The 27,590-nt window shown below is 41.8% G+C and overlaps 1 long non-coding RNA gene across 1 annotated transcript; it reads right to left on the bottom strand.

The window, feature by feature from the left end:
* Positions 1 to 1,350: 1,350 nt before the first annotated feature.
* Positions 1,351 to 11,390, bottom strand: LOC121398260. The gene is made up of 3 exons (XR_005964213.1): positions 10,837 to 11,390; positions 3,396 to 3,485; positions 1,351 to 1,738 (listed from the first exon to the last, which is right to left on the bottom strand). It is a non-coding gene; the product is annotated as an uncharacterized LOC121398260 (long non-coding RNA).
* Between the last annotated feature and the right edge of the window lie 16,200 nt (positions 11,391 to 27,590).

Raw genomic sequence — 27,590 nt, 5'->3', positions numbered from 1 at the left:
CAAAGTGGCAGCATCCTGCATGGAACCTATAGTTCTGCAGAGCCCTGCGATATTCCACTAACACTGATCCAATTAGAAACTGTTCTATTTACCATAACTCTTTGTAATCTATCTTTTAGCCAGTTCTCTACCCAAGTACAAATAGAGTTATGGGCTCCATTATCCAGAAACCCAGTTATCCAGAAAGCCCCAAATTATGGGAAGGCCATCTCCCATATCTAGTATAAGTAAATCTAAAAACAACTGGTGAGTTGCTGAGTTTTTACATTTACTTATACTAGATATACCATGACCTGGATGAATGAAAATCTTCATAGTCATATTGCCATCTCCCAGTCTCCATTTTAAGCAAATATTTCAAATTGTTAATAATGATTTCCCTTTTCTCTGTAAAAATAAAACAGTACCTTGTACCTGGTATAAACTAAGATATAATTAATCCTTATTAGAAGCAATCCTACTGGGTTTATTTAAGGTTTACATGATTTTTAAGCAGATATGGTATGGAGATCCAAATTAAGGAAAGAGCCCCTGAACTGGAATACCCCATAGGCCCTGAGCATTCTGGATAACAGGTCCATACCTGTACTATGTTCCAGGCCAACATTCCTTAATTTAACCAATAAGCTTCTGTGTGGCACTATATCAATTGCTTTCGCAAAGTCTAAGTAGATCCTATCCACTGCCATCCCAGCATCAAGGTCTCTGCTCACCTTCTCATAAAAAAAAATTAAATTATTCTGGCAATATCTTTTATGCATAAAACCATGCTGGCATAAACTCATAGTATTATTAATATTTGTTTTTATCTCACGTTTTTTCACTTATGTATTGATTTTTGACACCATTTCACTGAAGGGAGGGTTAAGTTTGTGATCTTCCTCATGGAGAAACCAACAGAATTGTGGATCAAACAATTTGATCGAAAAAATGGTCACACACCAACTTTTTGTCCTTATCCTTCTTATACTTGAGAAATTTGGCAAGTTTAGAGCAGAAAGCATACTAGTACACCTACCTCTCGCCTTAAAGGGGCGGTTCACCTTTAAGTTAACATGTATGTTGTTATAGAATGGCTACTACTAAGCAACCTTTCAATTAACCTTCATTTTTTCTTTTTTACAGTTTTTATTTAAATTATTTGCCTTCTTCTTCAGACACTTTTCAAGCTTTCAAATGCTCTGTAAGGCTTCAAAGGTACAGTTACTGCTACTTTTCATTACTTATTTTTTTTTTTACTTTTATTTCTGTTCAGGCCTCTCCTATTAATATTCCAGTCTCTTATTCAAATCAATGCATGGTTACTAGTAATTTTTTTTTTCCTAGCTAAACTCTTACATTTTTTCTTGAATTGTTTTCTTTTTATTTCTGCTAGATTGTTTATCTTTATTGTATCATCCTTGAGAGGCAATTTCAGGCAACTTCAGAAAGCGGAAGCAACGCAAGTGTTTTCCTTACTGCAATTCACAATATTGCTGGTGGGGAAGAATTCAGAGGAAACTAGTCACCGACAAAAGAGGAGATTTAGCATGAAGGACTTGTCTAGGATCCATTACCCTTTAAACTGCAGTGTTAGTATGAGAAAGAGAAAAACACGAGTGCAGTGGGGGCCCAGGTTTCCAGGGTTGGTTTGTTTTGGTCGTTTCTCTGTTCCTTTCTTCATGTGAGGTGTGAACCAGGATAGTAGCTGGGAATCCAAGTGTGGGTTTCATTGGCCATTTCATGTGTAAACTTTATCCTGCCAATCACAAAGAAGCAAAGGCCTATAAGAAAACACATTAACCATTTCATATGAACTAGATCTGATTTCTTTTTCTAATCACATTTGTTTATCTAATTCCATCTTTAGATGAAGGACAGAGTTATCCTACACAGACAGGACAATATAGAATTTATAACTTATAACAGTATTAAAGTGGCAGAGCGTCAAGTATATATATATCTCAAGTATATCCAGTGATGAATATGTTCAGAATGGTGACATTCAATGTGCTGACTGAAGATGAATGCCCCTTTTACCAAATTGTTCATTTTTGTCACTCTAGTATCAGTAAATTTAGAGCGTGCTACATAAATACAAAAAAACAACAAATACATCAGAATTAAATGTACATACACAACAAATGTGGGGTTATAAGGGTTATAAGTTAAGTCCCAGGAGAAATCTTTCAGAAGAAATGGGATACCCCATTGATACCCCATAGGCTCTAAAGTATCCAATGTATAACCCCATTCAAAATCTCTCTGTTTAAAGGAGAAGGAAAGGAGTTCTTTACTTGGGGGTGCCAAAATTATTGTATATACTTACCTCACACCCTGGGCCTGCCGGGGGGTTCTTCCAGAGAGCACCATGGAGCGATCGGCTTCCGGGCTTTCTTCGCACAGGTGTGCATGCGCAGTAGTGCCAAACTTTAGCAAAGAAGTCGGCCATTTTGTTCTACTGTGCCTGCCCCAGGAAATTTGAAGAAATTAGGCCAATTGCTTTGTGGGGCTCGCTAGAAGAACCCCTGGACTGGGGCAGTTTTCTCCTGATCTGTGCAGCGGCCCAGGGTGTGAGGTAGGTATATATAATCACATGGGGGTGCTTAACTTTTGGCACCCCAAGTTAAATATGCCTTTCCTTCTCATTTAAGGAGTAATTCTCTATCCCCAACTGACCTAGGGGTCTTGCTTCTATCTATACCCACCAACCACAATTGTCTCTCAGTCAAAAAATGTTAATTCACCTGCCAAAAACTTTTTCAGTTTAGTGTTTTTTCAAAACTGTTTGAAGTTCCTGCCTCTGGTGTTTCAGTCTGGCAGCTCAATGATCAAGGAGCAGATTCTAAACTGTCATTTGTACATTAGTTGATACATTTCTCAGCAACATCTGTGGAATATTAGCAACTATTGTATCAATTCTAACAGCTGCCTGTAATGAAACTGTTCAGCAGGGACGAAGATAAGAAATGTATCAACTAATGTATAAACTGATATATCAGTTTAGAACAGTTTACAGAGTCAGTGACCCCACCCTCCTTCCAGAGCTGCTTTAGAAAGACATAAGAAGGTGAAAGATGAAACTTTAAAGGGCACCGGTTACCCTAATTCTTTTTCCCCACCAGAAGTGCAAATTAACAGATCCAATACTCCACTTGGGGGAAACCATAGGTTTTTTTTTTTTTACTTTTTTGAAAAGAATTGCCCCCACCAGTGCAAGGCCATCCCCTCCAGGAGGGAGCTCCCAGTGTGGGTGGTCAGTGTGGGTGGACAGTTGTTGAGGATACATATGCAGATAATGTGGCAAAGTTGTGGAAAGTTTGGGACTGCACTCTAAGTGCACACCTTGCAGTTTTTCATTCTAAGCACCTCCTTACCTGAGAAATACCCCACACAAACTATATATAAGTTCACACCTGCAGCTATTCAGCGGTGCCATCCTTGCTTTCCTACATGCAGAATTGGGGATGCAGTTCTCCATAGAAGTTTGCAATTTGCAGTTTGGCCTGAAATAAAGAAAGAAATAACATCCAAATTTATGTTCCTCACCAAAATTGTCCCAACAACTTAAAAATCCTACTAAATATCAATCAACAACTTCTCCCTAAACAAAACGATATCCCACATGAATGGGTGCACATAAAGACACGATCTCCTAACACCCCAAAACAGGGCCAATACATAAGGTCAATGTTAGCTGGGAAGTTTGGGGCTGTGCTCGAAGTGTACACCTTGCAGCTTTTCATTCTAAACACCCCCTTACCTGTAAAATACCCCACACAAACTATATATTCCTGCAGTTATTCAGCAGCACCATCCTTGCTTTCCCTACTTACAGAACTGGGGATGCAATTCCAGGGAAACCAAATATACTAGTAAAATATGAAATGTTGCCCAGAAATACAGCCTCAGCTACTGCACTAAAAGGGGAGCTTATGAGGTGTCTGTAAAAAAAAAAAAAAAAAAAAATATTGTGGCATCAGAGGTTGGACTGGGCCGGGAGGACACCAGGAAAAAACCCGGTGGGCCCCGGCTCTTTTCAGGCTTTTTGGGCAAATTGTTTGCCAAGTGTTGGTAGAAGCATTTCTATAAAGTGTTACCAATCAGTGGGGCCACATCATCACTAGCAGGTATCTCCAGAATCTCAGAGGCACCAAACAGCTGCAGGAGTATCTGCAGCTGATATTTATAATAGGACAATTTAGGGTCTGGTTCGGCTGCCTTATATACAACATATGAATTTCTAAGGGCCGTTTGAATTATATATATATATAATATTAGAGTTGGTCAGTTCTATCAACACCACCCAGGTACTTATTCTACTCCTTGCTACAGGAGGTTTATTTTTAGGGGACCTCCCAGCTCTCTGTTCTGCAGTTGTTGACTTGTTGTGGATTGACATCAGTATGAATAAATATTTTGTGTTACAATATATTTCAGTCAGCACTCACCAGTTCCACAATTTTTTTCATTCAGTGCATCCACCAACAGGATTACAAACTTCTGTTATTAAACACAGCACGGGTGGAGAATATAGTTAAAAAGCCTTTATTTGAAAACACATGGCTTTTGATCTGTGACAAGTTCAACATTTCTGGCCTGTTTCCACCCCTTTATCAAGCTCGATAAGGGCCAGGAACAGGCCACAAATGTTGCACTTGTCGCACATCAAAAGCCATGTGTTTTCCAGGAGTGCTGTGTTGAATAACAGTACTTTTTTGTGTCACATATTTAAAGGCAAGGAGCTCATTATTTCTCTGAGCATAAGCATGACTCGATTTTTTGTTTATCAGATCCCTGTGAAATCCTTTTTGGACACAGTTTATGGTGCCACAGGCTGAGGTGCCCAATGAATATAGGACTCTAAAGAGGGGAATACTTATGCAAAAGTTATACACATATTAGTGGTAACCTCGGCCCAGAAGTGGAGAGATAAGCTCCCATACAATTTTTCCACTGACTAAAATCAATACAAAAAAATACTGTTTGAAAACACTACTTCCTGTGTACTGCAAAACGGCGATAAGGCAACTCACTCTGCTGCTCTGCATCTTCCCCCTAACCCGACTTCTGCCAAAACCAGAAGCTAAGCGCTACAACTGTGACAGCAGCCCATTCTATTACACAGCATACAAGCTGGATTTTGTGGGAAGTGGCAGCGATCCCCTTTTTTCCCCCAGCTTACCTCGTAGTGCAGGACTGTGGAACACTGAGCGCTGCCCCAGTGCTCTCTCCCATGCTAGCAGGCAGCTGATGACAAGCCTGAGGAAAATAAGAAGTCAGCACCTCGGCCCCGCACCCAAGCCCAGAGTCCGCAGCAACTCTGACCCCAGCTCCAACAAGAGTCCTTAAAGCCCCCCGGCGAACCTAAAGTAGTGGAGGAACAGAAGACCCGGGATTGCTGGCAACAATCGGCTGCTGTTTACAGTTAGAGCCACAAAAAACAGAGCCTCACGCATCAGAAGAAAAAAGCAGGACCAGAGCCGGCCATTGCCGCACCGCACAACCGACACAACCTCGCAAAGCCAGCTCAGACGACACTTCAACATCGTCCAGAGAGAATGCAGCGACTCACAGCCACAATCCAGCCTCCATGTGCATTCTGCCTCCTTTTTACTGCCTGGTGAGTGACTTTGCTCTAGGCGGAAGATGCAGAGCGCAGAGCTGCAGAGTGAGTCGCCTTATCGCCATTTTGCAGTACACAGGAAGTAGTGTTTTCAAACAGTATTTTTTTAATAAAGTATTGATTTTAATAAACTTTATGCAGGGTAGACCTATTATTCATGGGGGGGGAATGGATTTTTTAATACAACATTTTTAGTGTTACTGGTCCTTTAAAAAGAGAAGTGAATCATCTATACAAATGTTTTTGGAAGGGGTGTGCACTTCTCCAAAGGACTATGTAATATGCACCCTAAACTCACAATCAGTGACAAGAACAGCCAGAAAAGCTGACAGCTATGCAAAGACAGACCACTGTAACACAAGCGAGGCAGAGGCAAGAGAAAAAATAAATGGAGATAAGCTAAACAAATCTAGCAAAGAAAAAAAATCCAACCCCCTGAATTCCCTTTCACCATTGGACTGTCTATGCACTAGTCAGAAGAGCTATCAATCTGACAGACAAAAGGAGCCTAAGGCCAGGGCCACATGGGGGGCAGAAAACTTTTCTGCACTGAATGGGCTCAGCGTAAACAGATTAGGTGGGGTTTGATGAACCGTCAGTCCAGTGGCGTAACTATAGCGCAGTGGTCCCCAACAAGTGGCTCATGGGCAACATGTTGCTCACCAACCCCTTAGATCTTGCTCCCAGTAGCCTCAATGCAGGTGCTTATTTATCAATTCCTGGCTTGGAAGCAAGTTTTGGCTGCATAAAAACAGATGTACTGCTACACAGAGCTTCCTGAAGATAATCCACATTGTGGCCACCAAATAGCCAATGACAATGCTTATATGGTAGCCCCCCCAGGAACTTTTTCATGAATGTGTCTCAAAAGTAAAAAAAAAAAAAAGGTTGATTGTGAAGCTCATTCATTCAGGTCATGGTATATCTGTATAAATAAGTGAAATAAACTGGACTTGCTGTGTTTGTCTTGAAGACTTTCACCAGTCATCCAACTGGCTTTCTCAATTCAGAAAAACTTGTAAATAAGATCTTTCGGGAATAAATACACTGGAATGTTGCTCCAATCAGCATAATCTGTTTATCATAATCAGCAAGGATGTCATGAAGTTAGGTATTGATTGTATTAGCATGATTGGAGCTTTGAGGTGATCGGGCCACTTATCGCCTCTACCCTGGGGAAACACCTCCATGTATATATGGACTCCCTAAGATACACAAGGAAGGGGCCCCTTTCAGACTTATGGTAGCAGCATTAACTCTGTGACTTACAATGTGGCAAATTACCTAGCCAACATCCTAGCCCCTTTGGTTGGAAATACTGAGCATTACATCCAGAACTCCCAGGTTTTTACAAACAAAATCCATGGGTTGGTACTGTGCACAGAAGAAACCATGGTATCCTATGATGTTACAGCTCTTTTTACATGCATTCCATACGCAGAGGCAGTTGAAACAGTGAGAAAATGGTTGTTAAAAGATTACATCCTTGACAACAGAACAAAACTTAACCCAGAGCAAGTATGTTCCTTACTATATCTATGCCTAATACCACCTATTTCAAGTACAAGGATATGTTCTACAGACAGAAGCATGGCTGCACCATGGGATTACCAGTTTCGCTCATTGTGGCAAATCTGTACATGGAGGATGTGGAAAGAAAGGCCCTGGATAGCTTCAAATGAATCACTCCCAGTCATTGGTTCTGATATGTGGATGACACCTGGGTTAAAACACACACACACAGGAGGCACAGACTTTCACTAAACACAACACAGTGAACCACAACATCAGTTTTACAAAAGCAGATAACACAGTGACTTTTTTGGACTGATTGGTAAGAGTCAGAGAGTGTGGAAATAGAAGTCTACAGGAAAACAACCCACACAGACCAGTACCTGCTGTTTGACTCCCACTATCCACTAGATCACAAACTGGGGGTTATTAAAACTCTACATCACAGAGCAGACAAGATCCCCACCAACACAGAGGCTAAGTTGAAAAGATGGAACATCTCAGAGGGGCCCTGAAGACATGTGAGTATCCAGATTGGGCCTTTGTGTGTAGAAAGAGAAGTAATAACACCAAGACTACCGGTGAAGGTGGAAAACAGGACAGGCAAAATAACTTGGTCCTCCCATATGTAGCCGGGGTGTCAGAAAAACATAGAAAGATGTTTGATAAACACCACATTCCAGTCTGCTTGAAATCCAGCAACACACTGAGGCAGCAACTGGTTCACCCCAAAGACCCAACCCCAAAACACAAGAAGAGTAACATAGTGTATGCAGTGCAGTGAGGAGTGCTCTGATTTGTATGTGGGAGAAACCAAACAGTTACACCAGCGTATGGCACAGCACAGAAGAGCCAGCTCATCTGGTCAGAACTCAGCCGTGTACCTACATCTAAAAGAAAAAGGACACATGATTAAAGATTGCCAAGTCCAGATTCTAGAGAACGACTGGTTCAAAAGAGGTGTTATAGAGCCATATACAGATTAAACCACTTTGGTTTGTGTGTTTAACATGGAATATTTAAACACATTTAACTCACGTATCCCATTTAACACAGAAAATTGCATCACAACATCCCATTTAATTCAAGTGTTAACCATTTTTAACAATGGTGCTTTGGGATGCTAATGAAAAGGTTAAATGCATTAAATGAGTTAAAATGACTTTAAATAACACAGATTCTTCAATTAATCCCTAGTCATGACGCATTTAACACACAAATCCAATGGGCTTCATCTTTCTGTAAAAAACTGAAAAACCAAGTCTGAATAAGTCGAGTTGACTTATTTCTACAGGTATAAAAGAGGTTGAAGACCCCTGCTATAGAGGCAGACCCCATGGTCACAGTGCAGGCAGGTAACAAGGGCCCCAGATTACAGGGTCTGCTTCCGAATTTGGGGGGGGGGGTTAAAAACACAAAGACCCCCCTCAAGACCATATATTTTTGAAAAATGCACATTCAACCGAATCCAAAATGGGTAACCATGTCTTTCTACTGAGTTACCATGTCTTTCTAGTACTGCGTTACAATGACTTCCCAAAATTGCTCGTTGCCTAGAGACTGGGGAATGAACAGGGACAGAGCAAGTGGCTTTAACAGCCATTCCTCTGCTGCCATTCCTGGAAGTACTGCAGATCATAGAAATTACAATCTGTGGCACTTAAAGGAGGATTGTCCCTTACCTTTCATCTCTCTATTTATCCCTCTGTCCATCCATCTGTCAGTCTGTTTCTCTTCGTGTCAATCTGTTTCTCTCAGTGCTTAACATGTTTTATCATCACCACGTTTCCCAGAAGTCAAAAGGTACAAGTTTAACCCAATTTGCAAGGGTAAAACGTATTGTATCGGACCAGTGTACTCTTAAGGAAAGAATGGATGAGATGACTATCAAATTCCAAGAGAGAGGGTATCCTCTATTAAAGGAACAGCGCTCCCAAGTGGAGGACCCTGAAAGGAGCCAAAAGAGTTCGAGTAAACCAAAAAGAGAGGGTGGCCGATTAACATTTTTGTCTAAATTTCCTGAGTTCACATATTACTAAAATTAAACTATAAACACTGGGGGCTCCTCAGAGATGGCATTCCAAATGTACCGGAGTTTAAGTCACCGCCAATGATGGCATTCAAAAAGAATAAGACAGTGGCGTCGTGTCTGGGAAGATCAGATCTAGGGGGCAGTAAGGAAACACAGCAGGTACTAAGACCAACTAAAAATGGCACCTTCCCTTGCCTCATATGCAATTGCTTCTCTAATTGCCAGTGTGGTGAGGTGATTTATCACTCACATAAAGGCACCCCAATAAAAATTAAGGGACATTTTACCTGTTCTTCCACATTTGTTGTCTATGTGATAAAGTGCCCGTGTCGGCTTGCAGTATGTGGGACAGACATCCCGCATGGTTAAAGATAGACCAAAAAGATAGAACAGGCTGTGGCCTGTCATTTCATTGAGAAAGGACATGGAGTCCAGCAATTAAAATATCAAGTGGTTGACGGGGTCCCAATATTACACAGATGGGAAGATAGGCTAAAAAACTGCTTAAAAGGGAAGCCATGTTCATATATTATTTCTTGTTTCAGGTATTTGGATTGATGTATTTATTAGTGATGTGCGGGCCGACCCAATACCCGCGGGTTTACCCGTGGGTCGGACGGGTTCGGTCGACCTTGCACTGCTCCTCGTGGGTGGCAGCCGGGTGCAGGTGGAGCGCTTCTCTTGCTCTCTCCCCCGCTTCAAATTCCAGCTTCCAACTTCTGGGTTTCGGTTTTATAGTCCCACGTCTGCTCGCCCCACCCCTTTTGTGACATCATTGGCGGGGTGGGTCGGTGCGGGTCTATATAAGGACCAGGGGCCATCCTGCCCAATTTGCCGCCTGAAGCGGCCTTTGTTTTTGTCACCCCCTGCCTCCCCACGGCACTCACCTTCAATACGGCTCTTAGTTACCAGGAGTGGCATTTTTGTGCCTCAACTCGCCTCATTGGCGGAACATCCCTGATTAGGACCCCGGAAGCACAGGTGCGGGCAGGCGCGGGCTGGAGCAGGGTGGGTTAGGGTCGGGTGCTGGTCAGGAAAACCATGACCAGCACATCACTAGTATCTATGGATGGTTAGACTTGTTTTATACGTCACATATTGATGTTGCAACATTGTGCACTACTATTATTTTTTTAAGGAAAATCAGCTGTGTTTTTGTATACTAATTGCCCATTAGATGGCACTGTGATAAAGGGTATAAAATGTTCACTAACACGAGTTCAGTAGCTTGAGGAAGGGGATTGTGAGCCTGAAACATCGCTATTGTATTTCTGTCCAAAGAAAAGCCCTTTTGCAATAAAGGCCTTTTAAGAAAATACTCACGTGTGGTGCTGTCTGCTTGATGATCGTGTCTACAGAACAGGTGGAAGCGGCCACCAAAGACTTGCACCTCTGGCTATTATACCCTATGGGTGATTGCTGACTTCTAATCTTCACTATTCAGTCCTTGTGCTGTCGCCAAATATCTGGTTATAATGAGCGATTGCGCAAGAGCCGATTAGCCGATATGACATCAATGACTCCACCCACCAACACACACTAATCGTTTTGTAGCCACTTACACACACACTCGCTACTTTTCATGCCAACTCAAATCTATTTCTGCAAAACTAACATTTCATTTATTTTTATACATCTAGCCAGATATGTAAATATAAATATAATTATATGTAGTTGCCCATCTTACCATTACGTAGTATTCTAGCATTCTTTGGGAAGTCATATAGTGTTCCAAATAAGGGTAAGCTAGTTATCTGAAAACGGAAACAGAGAGACACATCAGTTATATTGTAAAATTAACAATTCTGCAACTAAACATTGTTGCACTAATAACATTGTTGCAATAGAACTTTATGCATTTTGTTGCCACCCTTCTGTAAAGACTCGGTCGCAGGGGCAGCAGGCCAAGCCGAAGAAGAGAATATGACCTTTAAGCTCTCTGCCTACAAGCTGAACTCATTGTATCCAAATACTGGCCCCTACTCATGCAAGACAAAATATTGAAACAAGAAATTCCCACATCCCCATTGTTTAGCTATACCAAAGGTAAAACTATAAGAGATACACTATGTCCAGCCGAAGTATACCCCCTGAAACATCCAGGTGCCCAAAGATTTTTAGGGGAACCCAAGAAAGTTACATTCGCATGCATGGGATGTGTTTGTTGTTCCTCAATCATCAAAGGGGAAACAGTGAGACACCCGACACAGGGTACCCCCATAAAAATCAAACACTACGCCACATGCGATACAGAGAATGTTATATTTCTTTTAAAATGCCCATGTGGCAAAGGATATGTTGGGCAGACAAGCAGGAGCATAAAAACCAGGATTAAAGAACATATGGGAAACATCTGTAACTGTAAGCAAGGCTCTTATACAGACACTACTGTATCAAGGCACTTTAACAATGCAAACCATAACCAAACACAGTTGAAATGGATGGTTTTAGAGCTGATTCAGCCCCCACAAAGAGGAGGTAACATGAGACAATACCTACTACAAAAAGAAGGGTTTTTAAAAAATTTGATACCTTACATCCACTAGTTATGAACGATAGTTGGAATGTAAAATGTTATTTGTAACAGAATGGTGGCAACAAAATGCACAAAGTTCTATTGCAACAATGTTATTAGTGCAACAATGTTTAGTTGCAGAATTGTTAATTTTACAATATAACTGATGTGTATTCAGGTGGGAATATACAAGGTAGGCCACTAAAATGGCAGTACCAGGGTTTTTAATTAATTGATTGAAACACCCACTTTGTACTTTTTTCACAACCACACTGGAATTTATTGGACTAAACAGACTATGATGGACTGGTGCACAACCCCCATAGGGGGAGGTCTTCTTCACACTAACGTATAAATGTTTGTGTCTTCACTTGTACGGTATAGCACTTGATAAACCAGCAAGTACTGCATTGTCGGCTGATTCTTTCACTCCGTATTATTGTGAATTATTCTACACCTGAGGTGGGGGTTATACTGAGATTGAAGAGCCAATTAAACTTATCCTCCAGAGCGCAGTCATGCTTATCGTGTGGTAATTGAGTTATCCCCACATTTCTACATATGTTCCCACACTCATACCCACTATGGTTGCCACCTGGCTGGTATTTTACCGGCCTGTTGGGTATAAATTAATGTTGATCCCAAAAAAGATAAATGTATAGGAAGGCCGGTATTTTTTCCAGAGAAGGTGGCAACCCGAATACCCACACACTTCTACATAAGCTCCAACACTCACACCCAAACATTTCTACATACAGTATTCTCCCAAGCTCACACCCACCCACTTCTACATATTCTCCCATACTCACACATGTCTACATATTCTCCAACACTCTCACTTCTACATACAGTATACTCCAACACTTCTACATACAGTATACTCCAACACTTCTACATACAGTATACTCCAACACTTCTACATACGGTATACTTAAAAACTTACACCCACCACACACTTCTACATATGCTCTCACACACCCACTTCTACATATATTCCCATACTAACAAAAACCCACACACTTCTACAGAAACTCCAACACACTTCTACTTATGCACCCACAAAAATACCCACACACTTCTACAAAAGCTCCAACGCTCACACCCACCACACAATTCTACATAAGCTCCCACACAATTCTCCATATGCTCCCACATTCACACCCAGCCACACATTTCTATATATGCTACCACACGCCTACATATGCTAACACATTCACACCCACCCTCTTCTACATATGCTCCCACCCCCACACACAGAGGATGTATATGTGTCCTATAATGTGTTTAGGTGTCATATAAGGTGTGCATGTGTCCTATAATTGTGCATGTGTCCTATAATGTGGTTATACTGTATGTTCTAGAGGGTGTGTATATGTCCTATGTGTGTATGTGTCCTATAATGTGTGTGTGTGTGTGTGTGTCCTATAATGTGTGTATGTGTCCTATAATGTGTGTATATGTCCTATAATGTGTGTATGTGTCCTATAATGTGTTTAGGTGTCATATAAGGTGTGCATGTGTCCTATAATGTGGTTATACTGTATGTTCTAGAGGGTGTGTATATGTCCTATGTGTGTATGTGTCCTATAATGTGTGTGTGTGTGTGTGTCCTATAATGTGTGTATGTGTCCTATAATGTGTGTGTGTGTCCTAGATGGAGTGTGTGTCCTAGAGGGTGTGTGTGTGTCCTAGAGGGTGTGTATGTGTCCTATAATGTGTGTACTTGTCCTAGACTGTGTGTATGTGTCCTAGAACTTTTATTTTACACTTGTTTAAATACTGTTTGTAGCACAAGGGTTAATAACCCAGGTTGTTGTTTTTAATGTAATCACTGAAGTCATGTCCGGTGGATTGGTTTAAAAAGCCGTTAGCTGCTTTTGTATGTAGATGGTTTCAACATGTTTGAAATAAAGTTACGTTTTTAACCTTTATGGATGGATACGGAGTGCTCACCAATACTTTTCATACGTGTGTGTGCCCTAGAAGGTAGGTGTGTGTGTCTCCTCTAATGTGTGTATGTGTCCTAGACTTTGTGCATTTCCTAGACTGTGTGTATCCTATTATGTGTGTATGTGTCCTATAGTGTATGTGTCCTAGAGGGTGTGTATGTGTCCTATAATGTGTGTATGTGTCCTAGAGGGTGTCCATGTGTCCTAGAGGGTGTCCATGTGTCCTAGAGGGTGTCCATGTGTTCTAGAGGGTGTCCATGTGTCCTAGAGGGTGTGCATGTGTTCTAGAGGGTGTGCATGTTTCCTAGAGGGTGTGCTTGTTTCCTAGAGGGTGTGCATGTTTCCTAGAGGGCGTGCACGAGTCCTAGAGGGTGTCTATGTGTCCTAGAGGGTGTGCATGTTTCCTAGAGGGTGTGCATGTTTCCTAAAGGGTATGCATGTGTCCCATAATGTGTGTATGTATCCAATAATGACTGTATGTGTTCTATAATGTGTGTATGTGTCGTAGCCTTTGTGTATGTGTCCTATAATGTGTGTAAGTGCCAAATAATGTGTGTAGGTGTCTAATAAAGTGTGTATGTGCCAATAATGTGTGTATGGGTCCTATAATATGTGTATGTGTCCTATAATGAGTGTGTCCTATAATGTGTGTATATGTCGTAGAGGGTGTATGTGTGTCCTAGAGGGTGTGTGCGTGTCCTATAATGTTTATGTGTGTCTCCTATAATGTGTGTCTGGGCCCTATAATGTGTGTCTGGGCCCTATAATGTGTGTCTGGGCCCTATAATGTGTGTCTGGGCCCTATAATGTGTGTCTGGGCCCTATAATGTGTGATTGTGTCCTAGAGGGTGTCCATGTGTCCTAGAGGGTGTCCATGTGTCCTAGAGGGTGTCCATGTGTCCTAGAGGGTGTCCATGTGTTCTAGAGGGTGTCCATGTGTCCTGCAGGGTGTGCATGTGTTCTAGAGGGTGTGCATGTTTCCTAGAGGGTGTGCATGTTTCCTAGAGGGTGTGCATGAGTCCTAGAGGGTGTCTATGTGTCCTAGAGGGTGTGCATGTTTCCTAGAGGGTGTGCATGTTTCCTAAAGGGTATGCATGTGTCCCATAATGTGTGTATGTATCCAATAATGACTGTATGTGTTCTATAATGTGTGTATGTGTCGTAGCCTTTGTGTATGTGTCCTATAATGTGTGTAAGTGCCAAATAATGTGTGTAGGTGTCTAATAAAGTGTGTATGTGCCAATAATGTGTGTATGGGTCCTATAATATGTGTATGTGTCCTATAATGAGTGTGTCCTATAATGTGTGTATATGTCGTAGAGGGTGTATGTGTGTCCTAGAGGGTGTGTGCGTGTCCTATAATGTTTATGTGTGTCTCCTATAATGTGTGTATGGGTCCTATAATGTGTGTGTGGCCTATAATATGTGTATGTGTCCATTAGGGTGTATGTGTCCTAGACTGCATGTAGGTGTCCTAGACCTAGACGGTGCCTGTGTCCTAGAGGGTGTGCATGTGTCCTAGAGGGTGTACATGTGTCCTTGAGGGGGTGTCCTAGAGGGTGTGTATGTGTCATATAGGGTGTGTATGTGTCCTTTAATGTATGAGTGTGTTCTATAATGAGTGTGTCCTATAAGGTGTGTATGTGTCCTATAATGCGTGAGTCCTATAATGTGTGTATGTGTCCAAGACTGCGTGTATTCCCTATAAAGTATGTGTCCTATAATGTATGTGTGTCCTAGAGGATATAAATGTGCCCAAGAGGTTGTGCATGTGCCCAAGAGGTTGTGCATGTGCCCAAGAGGGTGTGCATGTTCCCAATAAAGTGTGCGTGTGCCCAATAAAGTGTGCGTGTGCCCAATCAAGTGTGCGTGTGCCCAATCAAGTGTGCGTGTGCCCAATCAAGTGTGCATGTGCCCAATCAAGTGTGCGTGTGCCCAATCAAGTGTGCGTGTGCCCAATCAAGTGTGCGTGTGCCCAATCAAGTGTGCGTGTGCCCAATAAAGTGTGCGTGTGCCCAATAAAGTGTGCGTGTGCCCAATAAAGTGTGCGTGTGCCCAATAAAGTGTGTGTCCTATAATGTGTGTGTCCCATAATGTGTGTGTCCCATAATGTGTGTGTCCCATAATGTGTGTGTCCTATAATGTGTGCTCGTGTATGATATGTATGTATGTGTTGTGTATGTGTTCTATAGGGTATGTATGTGTCCTTGAGGGTATGGGTCATAGATTGTGTATATGTTTCCTATAGGGTGTGTGTCCTATAAGGTTTGCATGTGTCCTAGAGGGTTTGCATGTGTCCTATTGGGTGTATATGTGTCCTATTGGGTGTATATGTGTCCTATTGGGTGTATATGTGTCCTATTGGGTGTATATGTGTCCTAGAGAGTGTATATGTGTCCTAGAGAGTGCGTGTGTCCTAGAGAGTGTATATGTGTCCTAGAGTGCGTGTGTCCTAGAGAGTGCGTGTGTCCTAGAGAGTGCGTGTGTCCTAGAGAGTGCGTGTGTCCTAGAGAGTGCGTGTGTCCTAAAGAGTGCTTGTGTCCTAGAGAGTGCTTGTGTCCTAGGGAGTGCTTGTGTCCTAGAGAGTGTGTTGGTGTCCTAGAGAGTGTGTTGGTGTGCTAGAGAGTGTGTTGGTGTGCTAGAGAGTGTGTTGGTGTGCTAGAGAGTGTGTTGGTGTGCTAGAGAGTGTGTTGGTGTCCTAGAGAGTGTGTTGGTGTCCTAGAGAGTGTGTTGGTGTCCTAGAGAGTGTGTTGGTGTCCTAAAGAGTGTGTTGGTGTCCAAGAGAGTGTGTTGGTGTCCAAGAGAGTGTGTTGGTGTCCAAGAGAGTGTGTTGGTGTCCAAGAGAGCGTGTTGGTGTCCTAAAGGGTTTGTATGTGACCTATAGTGTGTGTATGTGGCCCATAGGGTGTGTATGTGTCCTTGAGGGTATGGGTCATAGATTGTGTGTGTGTTTCCTATAGTGTGTGTGTCCTATAGGGTGAGTATGTATCCTAGACTGTGTGCATGTTTGTGTATGTGTCCTAGACTGTGTTTATGTGTCCTAGACTGTGTGTGTGTCCTAGAATGTGTGTATGTATCCTTGAATGTGTGTATGTGTCCTTGAATGTGTGTATGTGTCCTTGAATGTGTGTATGTGTCCTATTAGGTGTTTATGTGGCGTAATGTGTGTATGTGTCCTTTAATGTTTGTATGTGCCCTATAATGTGTGTATATGACCTATAGGGTGTGTATATGTCGTAAAGTGTGTGTATGTAGCCTAAAGGGTATGTAGGTGTTCTAGAGGGTATGTGTATTATGTGTGTCCTATAGGGTGTGTATGTGTTCTACAGGGTGGGTATCTGGTATATAGAGTGTACCTGTGTCCTGATATGTATGTATGTGTTGTGTTTGTGTGCTATAGGGTGTGTATGTGTCCTTGAGGGTATGGGTCATAGATTGTGTATATGTTTCATATAGGGTGTGAATTTTTCCTAGAGGGTTTGTATGTGTCCTAGAGGGTGTGTATTTGTCCTAGAGGGTTCGTATGTATTCTATAATGTGTGTCTGTGCCCTAGAGGGTGTATATGTATCCTATAATGTGTGTATGTGTCCTAGGGGAAAATGTGTTCTATAGGGCTTGTATGTGTCCTATAGGGTGTATATGTGTCCTCAGGGCCGGAAATAGGGGTAGGCAGAGTAGGTGCCTGCCTAGGACGCAATCATTGGGGGGGCGCACTTTTAAGGGGGATGTTTTTTTTCTCTTTCATTTTTTTAATTGCTTGGCCTTTAATAGTATTTACTGTAATAATCTTCCTGCCCCAACCCTCTGAGCATTACAGAATTGAATACTGTGGGTGGAATCCACCTACCCACTGCCACCCCGCTTCCCTCGGGCCACCCTTGTGCTGGCGAGTAGTAGTACCTTCTATTGAACATGCTGCAGTGCGACGCATCAACAGTAGGTGGCGCGCTGTGCGTGCATGTGTCAATTACATCGCTGACATGGGCAGCAGAGAGAGGCAGAGAGTAGAGAGATGGCGCGTTGGTGTGTCTCACACCGAAGACATTTTGTAGAGCAGAGAAAATCAGCCTGGGCTAGTTTTCTGACACTTCCTTCTGACACAGGTAAAGATTGGGGGCAATACGATGGCTGATGGGCTTGCTGGCAGATGTACAGGGGGGGTAGTATGATGGCTACTGGGCCTGCTGGTACAGATGGGGGCAGTATGATGGCTACTGGGCTTGCTGGCACAGGCGGGGCAGTATGATGGCTTCTGCGCTTGCTGATACAGGGGGGGGCAGTATGATGGCTACTGGACTTGCTGCACAGGTACAGGGAGGGCAGTATTATGGCTACTGGGATTGCTGGCACAGGTACAGGCGGGGCAGTATGATGGCTTCTGCGCTTGCTGATACAGGGGGGGGCAGTATGATGACTACTGGGCTTGCTGCACAGGTACAGGGAGGGCAGTATTATGGCTACTGGGATTGCTGGCACAGGTACAGGGGGGGCAGTATGATGGCTACTGGGCTTGCTGGCACATTTACAGGGGGCAGTATGATGGCTACTGGGCTTGCTGGCACAGGCACAGGCGGGGCAGTATGATGGCTACTGGGCTTGCTGATACAGTGGGGCAGTATGATGGCTACTGGGATTGCTGGCACAGATACAGGGTGGCGGTATGATGGCTTCTGGGCTTGCTGGTACAGGGGGGCAGTATGATGGCTTCTGGGCTTGCTGGTAGAAGGGGGGCAGTATGATGGCTACTGGGCTTGCTGGCACAGGTACAGGGAGGGCATTATGATGGCTACTGGGATTGCTGGCACAGGTACAGGGGGGGCAATATGGTGGCTACTGGGCTTGCTGGCACAGGTAGAAGGGGCAGCATGATGGCTACTGGGCTTGCTGGCTCAGGCAGTATGATGGCTACTGGGCTTGCTGGCACAGGTACAGGGGGGCAGTATGGTGGCTACTGGGCTTGCTGGCACAGTTAAGGATTGGGGGCAATATGATGGCTACTGGGTTTGCTGGAACAGGTACAAGGAGGCAATATGATGACTGCTGGCACAGGTACAAGAAGGCTGCAATATTGTGACTACTAGCACATGTACAGATTTGGGGGCAATATGGAGTGGCTGGTGCTTAGGTACAGATTTGGGGGTAATAGCTTGGCTGCTGCTGGCAAAGGTTAGCAGATGACTGGGGCAAAATGATAGATTTGTGGCTGCTGCTGACAGCCTGGAACAGGTACAGTCTGGGGGCAATATGAGGGATTGGCTGCTGTTGGCATAGATACAGATGGGGGCAATATGATGGTTGCTAGCACTGGTATATGGGGGCAATGAAGAAGGGGGAGCTTATTTTATGTGGCTAAATGATGGCAGCTGACATGTTGTGGACATTCCAGTATTGGTGTTAAGTGAACCCTTTATTTGTACTCTACTTGAAAATTGTTTGACAGGATAAAATGATCATACTGAAAATGGTGTTTTGGTTGTTTTTACATTTTTATTGTACATTATTTTTGTTTGTTAACATTTCATATTTATATAAATGAAAACTTTCATCCATTAATGTCTTGTAAGATTTCTTTATTAAAAAATAAAACCTTAATGGTTTCTGGGATATGGTAACTGCTGAATGGGGGGGGGGGATGCTGATTGAAGCCATTGCCTAGGGTGCCGAAATACCTTGGCCCAGCCCTGTGTGTCCTAGAGGGTGTGGAGGTGTTATTGAGGCTGTGATTGTGTTATAGAGGATGTGATTGTATTATTGAGGGGGGCTGTTATAGAGAGTGTTATAATGGGGAGCTTAATTTATAGTGACATGACAAATATTCTGAGACAATTTGCTATTGGTTTTCTTTTTTTCTTTTTTGTGGTTATTTCAGTTATTTAAAAATGGACATCCTCTCTCGGTTCTTGTATTTTTTTCAGACCTTACCATTTATTATTCACAAAACATAATTGTTCACGGGAAATAGAAATGTGCCCAGTTATGTCTGGGTTTATTAAAAAACGGACATTGTAAAATATAAAAAACATTTCATGAGCTTAAAGCCAAGATCTCTTCCTATTCTTCATAACCCGGACTTCAAACCAGACCAAAGTCCTGAAAATTTAAAAGATTTGCCTACTAAAGGTTTCTTTTTCGCATATCAACGTTATAACTGCCAGAAAACTGAAATCATTACGGAATATATTATCTGCTGATTTAATGTCTGCAGTAGACAGGTTACAGCTGATGCAAATACAACATTTTCTGCATATGTCTGGAATTTTGGACATTAATAGTCCACCTTCACATCATGAGTGATTGCTTATGGGTCAGTATAGACCAATGCAAGAAACATCACTAATATACAAGATTCTAATGTAATATAGGGAATACCCTTTAAGTAGATTCCGTTAAAAATGGGAACAGGAACTAGGTGCAACATTAACAGATCTGGAGTGAAATCGTTGTAAATAATCGTCACCTTCTGCTGCAAACTTCAAGAAACTAACTTTAACCCTTTCCCTGCCAGCCGTTTTGTACTAGATGCAAACATCTACTGCCAAGCAGTTTTTAGACATTTTGTACTCTTTCACTTTAAGGGCCTTTCTTGGGGTGGTCTTTTAGTTTACCCAGTATAACAATATATTGTTTTTTTCAGGACAACCTGAACTTTCAAAATATGCAAGAATTTTGGTGTAATTCTACTTCTGTAAAAAAATATAGGCTTCTAAGTGTCTAATAAAATGAAAAAAATCACGTTTCACAAAGAACAATCACATATATCAGAAACATCATTTATTTTATGTACAAGAACACAACTGATTTGGAAAGGTCTATGCCTCCTGAATGCGGCAATACCAAATATATATAGTTTTATGGAGATTTCTCACTTGTATAGATCAAAATCTACAAGCAGTACACTACCAAATTTCCAAAGCAACACTCCCCAAACGGCATACTTCTGATTTCAAGGCCAAACATTCCATTAACAATAGGTTTACCCTAGAAAACTACCCATTATTAGAAAGAACAGATTCTGGTGAAATCAAAAATGGGTAAATATATCTTTGTACTCCAAACTACAAAGTTGCAATTGTTTCCTAAAGTTATAATGTTTTATAGAAATTGGTGAATTTTTTGAAAAATGACTTCAAAGCTTCCACTCTACAGCATCATATCTCCCACTCATCATTAGGTATCAATGTAACACACCCCAAATATGAAAGCCTGGGGTTCACTGAACAGTGTGATGCCCAATATGTATAGGTGTACCTAAGCATGTGGTGTATAGGGGCCCTAAAATGTAGACACCCCATTTGAGTTCTGTGTTCTGTTATGCCAGATACTGCAAAATCAACACATTTACATAGATTGGGGGGGGGGGGCAAAGTTAGAAAAAAGTACGTTCACCCCAGAAAACCATATATTTTCGGAAAGTACACATTCCCCTGAATCCAAATTGGGTATGCATGTCTTTCTACTCCAAAGCACCAAGCTGCAAAACTTTCCTAAGTTAGGCAATTTTAGGGACATTTTCAAAAATCACCTCAAAACATCCACCATGCAGCATCGTATTTCCCACATACTATTGAGTATCAAGATAAATCACCCCAAATATGAAAGCCTGGGGTCCCCTGAACAGTTTGATGCCCAATAGGTATAGGTGTACCCAAGCACGTGGCATATAGGGGCCCCAAAATGAAGACCCCCATATGGTCTGTCATTTCAGGTGCTGCAAAATCAACACATTTACATCGTTTTGGGGTGCGGCAAAGGTAGAAAAAAGTACGTTCACCCCAGAAAACCATATATTTTCGGAAAGTACACATTCACACGAATCCAAATTGGGTATGCATGTCTTTCTACTCTAAAGCACCAAGCTGCAAAACGTTCCTAAATTTGGCAATTTTGGTGACATTTCCAAAAATCACCTCAAAACTTCCACCCTGCAGCATTGTATGTCCCACATACTATTGAGTATCAAGATATATCACCCCAAATATGAAAGCCTGGGGTCCGCTGAACAGTTTGATGGCCAATATGTATAGGTGTACCTAAGCACGTAGCATACAAGGGCCCCAAAATGAAGACCCCATATGGTCTGTCATTTCAGGTGCTGCAAAATGAACACATTTACATCGTTTTGGGGTGGGCAAAGATAGAAAAAAATACGTTCACCCCAGAAAACCATATATTTCTGGAAAGTACACATTCCGCCGAATCCAAATTGGGTATGCATGTCTTTGTACTCCAAAGCACCAAGCTGCAAAACTTTCCTAAGTTTGGCAATTTTAGGGACATTTTCAAACATCCCCTCAAACCATCAACCCTGCCACATCGTATGTACCACATACGATTGAGTATCAAGATAGATCACCCCAAATATGAAAGCCTGGGGTCCGCTGAACAGTTTGATGCCCAATATGTATAGGTGTACCTAAGCACGTAGCATATAAGGGCCCCAAAATGAAGAACCCATATGGTCTGTCATTTCAGGTGCTGCAAAATCAACACATTTACATCGTTTTGGGGTGGGCAAAGGTAGAAAAAAATACGTTCACCCCAGAAAACCATATATTTTCGGAAAGTACACATTCCCCCGAATCCAAATTGGGTATGCATGTCTTTGTACTCCAAAGTACCAAGCCGCAAACCAATCCTAAATTTGGTGATTTTGGTGACATTCCCAAAAATCAACTCAAATTTTCCAACCTGCAGCATCGTATTTCCCACATACTTTTAGGTATCAAGATAAATCACCCCAAATATGAAAGCCTAAGGTCGTCTGAACAGTTTGGTGTCCAATATGTATAGGTGTACCCAAGAGTGTGGCATATAAGGGCCCCAAAATGAAGACCCCCCCAATATGGTCTGTCATTGCAGGTACTGCAAAATGAACACATTTACATAGTTTGGGGGGCGCAAAGGTAGAAAACATTATGTTCACCCCAGAAAACCATATATTTTCGGAAAGTACACATTCCCACGAATCCAAATTGGATATGCATGTCTTTCTACTCCAAAGCACCAGGCAGCTGTTTTTACATTTCTAAAAATATTGCAATTGCCCACATTTATCTCACCCAATTTCTTACATACAATTAGAAAACACCCTAGATATTGACACCAAGGGTTGACTGAACAGTTTGATGCCCAATATGCATAGATAAACCAAAGCAGTTGGCATGTGCGGACCCCAAATAAAAACAGTGCATATGAATTTTCTCCTCTGCCGTTTCGCCTTTTGTGAACAAGGACCTGTTACTGAGCATTGTCTGCCACAAGATCCTCCTAACAGCACAAAGATCCCACAAAACCATATATTTTTGGAAAGTAAACATTCTGACGAATCCAAAATAAGTAATTATGTCTTTCTATCCCCAACTACCATACTGCAAAGCTACGCTAAATGCAGCGGTTTTTATGACATTTCTGAAAATTGCCTAAAAATATTGCAATTGGCCGCATTTATCTCACCCAATTTCTTACATACAATTGTAAAATACCCTAAATATTGATGCCAAGGGTCTATTGAACAGTTTGATGCCCTGTATGCATAGATATATAAAAGCAGCTGGCATGTGCGGACCCCAAATAACAACAGTGCATTTGACTTTTCTCCGCTGCCGATTCGCCTTCAGTGAACAAAGACCTATGACTGAGCATTGTGTGCCACAAGACCCTCCTAACAGCACAAAGACCCCCCCAGAGCCATATATTTTTTCAAAGTACACATGCTGACGAATCAAAAATAGGTAATTATGTCTTTCTACTCCAAACTACCATACTGCAAAGCTACGCCAAAGGCAGCGGTTTTTATGACATTTCTGAAAATTGCCTAAAAATATTGCAATTGGCCGCATATATCTCACCCAATTTCTTACATACAATTGTAAAACGCCCTAAATATTGACGGCAAGGGTCTACGGAACAGTTTGATGCCCAATATGCATAGATATACCAAAGGAGCTGGCATGTGCAGACCCCAAATAAAAACAGTGCACATTCTTTTTTCCGCTGCCGATTCGCTTTCTGTGAACAAAGATCTGTGACTGAGCATTGTCTGCCACAAGACCCTCCTAACAGTACAAAGACCCCCCAGAGCCATATATTTTTGGAAAGTACACATGCTGACGAATCAAAAATAGGTAATTATGTCTTTCTACTCCAAACTACCATACTGCAAATCTACGCTAAAGGCAGCGGATTTTATGACATTTCTGAAAATCGCCTAAAAATATTGCAATTGGCCGCATATATCTCACCCAATTTCTTACATACAATTGTAAAACACCCTAAATATTGATGGCAAGGGTCTACCGAACCGTTTGATGCCCAATATGCATAGATATACCAAAGCAAATGGCATGGGCAGACCCCAAATAAAAATAGTGCATATGAATTTTCACGCTGGCCAACTCAGCCCCGACTGCATTATGTGCGGTAAGACCCCCAAACTGTAAAAAAAAAAAACAAAAAAAAAAAACCCAGAAACCCCATATATTTTTGGAAAGCACAAATTCTCACGGATCAAACAAAGTAAAAAACATATTTCTATACCAAAACACCAAACACCAAAACTATACTAAAGATACATAAGCAAAACAGAAAATAATATTCAATAAAAAATCACAGAAAATGCAATAATGATAAAATTACAGCAAATAAATACAATTATACAGGTGTATAGGTGTGTGTAGGTGTGTATATGTGTGAGTATATGTGTGGGTATATGGGTGTACAACAATTAGTGGGAGAAAGAAGTGAAAAATTGAAAAAGCAAAAAAAAAGACAAGTTTGATAAAAACAAATGTGAAATAAAGCAAATTTTGTACCTGGAAAGTCTCTCTTTCTCAAGCAACACTGGAGGACCGCAGCAGGAAGGCTCCCAGACAGATCAGCACCAGTAGAGAAGGGGGCAGTGCTGGTAGGCAGCCCCTAGAAGCAGCCACGTGTCTGATGTCGGCGCTGCTTCTGGTCATGTGTGGGGCGGTTGGTGGGGCGGTCGGTGGGGCGATCAGTTGCCTGCAGGCAACCCGGAGCTCGTTGCCTAGGGAGAGCCAAGTGATCTGCGGCTTGCGATGCTAGGGAAAAGCCGCAGATCACAGAAGATTTACACATGCGGACATCGTACATGCGCACATCGCACAAGGTACGTGTCCATGTGGTCGGCCATCTTGGGGTTGGGTGGGGGGTCGATCGGGGGGCCCAGCAGGGGATTGAGGACCCTTTGCCCATTGCCTAGGGGCTTGCCAAGTGATCTGCGGCTTTTTCGCTGCATTGCAAGCCGCAGATCACACAAGAATACCGGAAGTGCCAAACAACGTACTATGTACGTGTTTGGCAGTCTGAGCCTTGCCTGCCAGAACGTACGGCGTACGTTCTTGGCAGGCAAAGGGTTAAGATACTTTCACATTGGTATAGAGTCCCCAGCGTTCTGGTAAAAATGAAGGAGAATACAACAGATAATTGTTAGAGATGCAACCAGCCGAAAGTTAATTTGTCATATTTTTTGGTAGTGCCATAGAACAAGGTCTTATTGGCTTGAAATACAACGTTTACTAACCAAATTTACGGATATGGACATAGAGGACTCATCTGCTTTTTTCTTTTGCATGTCTCATTCCAAAATACTGGAAATCTCCAAATATTTCGATTAGAGAATGGCTACTTAAAGTACAGGAAATTGCCAGTTTGAAAAGCTTAAAAAACAGTAAGTTGGAACAAATACAACAAATACAGTTTTCTCGCAAATGGCATCACTGGTTCCTTTTTATAGATTCAAGAGGATACCAATAATTAGTATATATATACGTAATAAGGTAGCCTTTTAGGACACATTTGCCAGGTTTAGTACGAACATTTGGACATGTCAAGTCATGTGTTTACTGGTCTTAATATGATATTATGTAAGAACTATTAGCAAGTCACTAAATGTTCTTAAAAATTGGAAACATTTAAATGAATTAAAAAAAAAACAGAAAACATGCAGTAAATATAAAAATGTAATAAACACTGTGAACTAACTTTGATGGGAGGGTCAGCACTGACATTGATAAAGAGGTTCTAATGTATAATAGTTCTCCAAGTCTGTTTTAAACAGTATCACAACAGATTGGAAATATAGGTCTATGATGGTTACAACATACTCTTCTATGCAATAAAAACTATTTATATGTAAAACACTGAACTTATAACTACTACCAGTCTTCTCTACACACTTAACCTCATCATTCACTGGTAGTTCATTCCATCTCTTTGAGAGACTGATTACAATCCACAAAATTCACAAGTCACAAGGAAGTTCCAATTTTGGACAAGAAGATATGATGACAAGCACAGCAATTCTATTTCAAGTCGTGGGGTGAAAATTTATATTGAATGGAGGACATGGTTACGGACCTTGCCCCTTTAAAACCATGCACAAAATCCATATCCAATTTTTGAGTATTCTGCAAGACTGTGGAGAAAAGTGTAGTCTGCACTGTAAATTCAAGATATTTCCTAATCAGCTTTGCAGAATGTGTATGTTAAGAAATGTATTAATGGGTGTGCTCTCATACAGATCCCATAGTAATTTGATACTGATACAGTGTCCTGTAACATGATCTTTGTCTGCTGATGCAGAAGTGTTAATACCGCTATGTCTTCTTGAAGCAAGAGAGGCATGGTGTCTGTGTGTAGTTTCTCCTCTGTCTAAATAAAAGAAAGCTGCAGACTCATATGAAAATGATCTACTGGTTATCCTATCCCTTAAGCAGAATGGCAACAGGTTATGGGCCCAGGAGAGACGGAAGAAACCGATGGAGCAGGCTGATATGTGATTGAAATGAAAAGAACTGTGAACTATGGGAGACAAAGTTTCTAGGCCACATGTGCCTGATGAATCTTAAAGAAACCATCCTACATGGATCCAGAGGAAACAGACTTGGATGAGGACAAAAGTAAGAAAGAGGAGGCTTATGTTGAGTTTTTGGATGATAAAAGTCTGTCTCAGGGAAGCAGCTGATGATGGAAGGAAAGCACTTCAAATCCCGAGTAAACCATTCAAATCCTGATAAAACCATTATGCTGGCAAAGGTAAGCCATGAATAATTAGCTTATACACAGAGTTAACATCTCTTCAGAAAGCTGTGAATGAAAGTGTCACAGACTATATAAAATACATGCAGAAACAGCCATTACAGCACTGAGAAATGCTGGAGATACACTAAGTGATGGACTGTTGATTGCAATGATTTTTAAGGGCCTACCTAAATCATTTAAACCCTTTGCTATCCATATCACACAAGGTGATGGAAAAGTGACTTTTACCAAGTTTAAAATGCAGTTAAGAAGTTTTTTGAGGACACTGAGAAATACCATGTCGGCCGAAACACTGATAATGTGATGCAGGTCAGCACCCCTGCTACAACAGTATGGTTGAGAGGCAACATTAACCCTGTCTGCTACAACTGTGACCAAAAGGGCCACAAAGTGAACATATTCCAAAGCAAACTGAACAAAAGAAGGTCACAGTGGTGTAACTATTGCAAGAGCCAGACACATAAAGAGGCATTTTGCAGATGCAAGGGGCAGGACAATGTAAAGCAAGCAGCTGATGACAGAGAGAAAATATTTGCCTTCAAAAAAAGTGAGAGGCAGTCAAATAGTTTAACACCAAAGGGACTAATCATGGATACCGGAGCATCACATATATTGCATCACATATATTATGATGATCTTTTAAAACTACAAAGTGTAGTTGATTGAATGAAGATTTAGGAACAAACTAGCAGCAAATGAAAAACTGAAAAAAAAGACCGCTCCAGCTCACCATTCCTCCCTTTCACCAGGTGCTCAGTCAACAGTGTCCCCACTGTAAGTATATCAAGAACTCCACAGGCAGACGGCACTTCTGGATGTGTTTATTGGGAACTTAAGTTCATTTCATTACCAGTTTTTCAACTATTTAAATAAAGATGTATTTTTATAGAGAGCCCACTAGGGGGTCACTAGTC

This window comes from Xenopus laevis, chromosome 9_10L (genome assembly GCF_017654675.1).
Source record: "Xenopus laevis strain J_2021 chromosome 9_10L, Xenopus_laevis_v10.1, whole genome shotgun sequence".
In the NCBI taxonomy this organism is placed as follows: Eukaryota; Metazoa; Chordata; class Amphibia; order Anura; family Pipidae; genus Xenopus; species Xenopus laevis.
The sequence above is the reverse complement of the archived record's forward strand: the minus strand, read 5'-3'. Positions and strand labels throughout refer to the sequence as shown.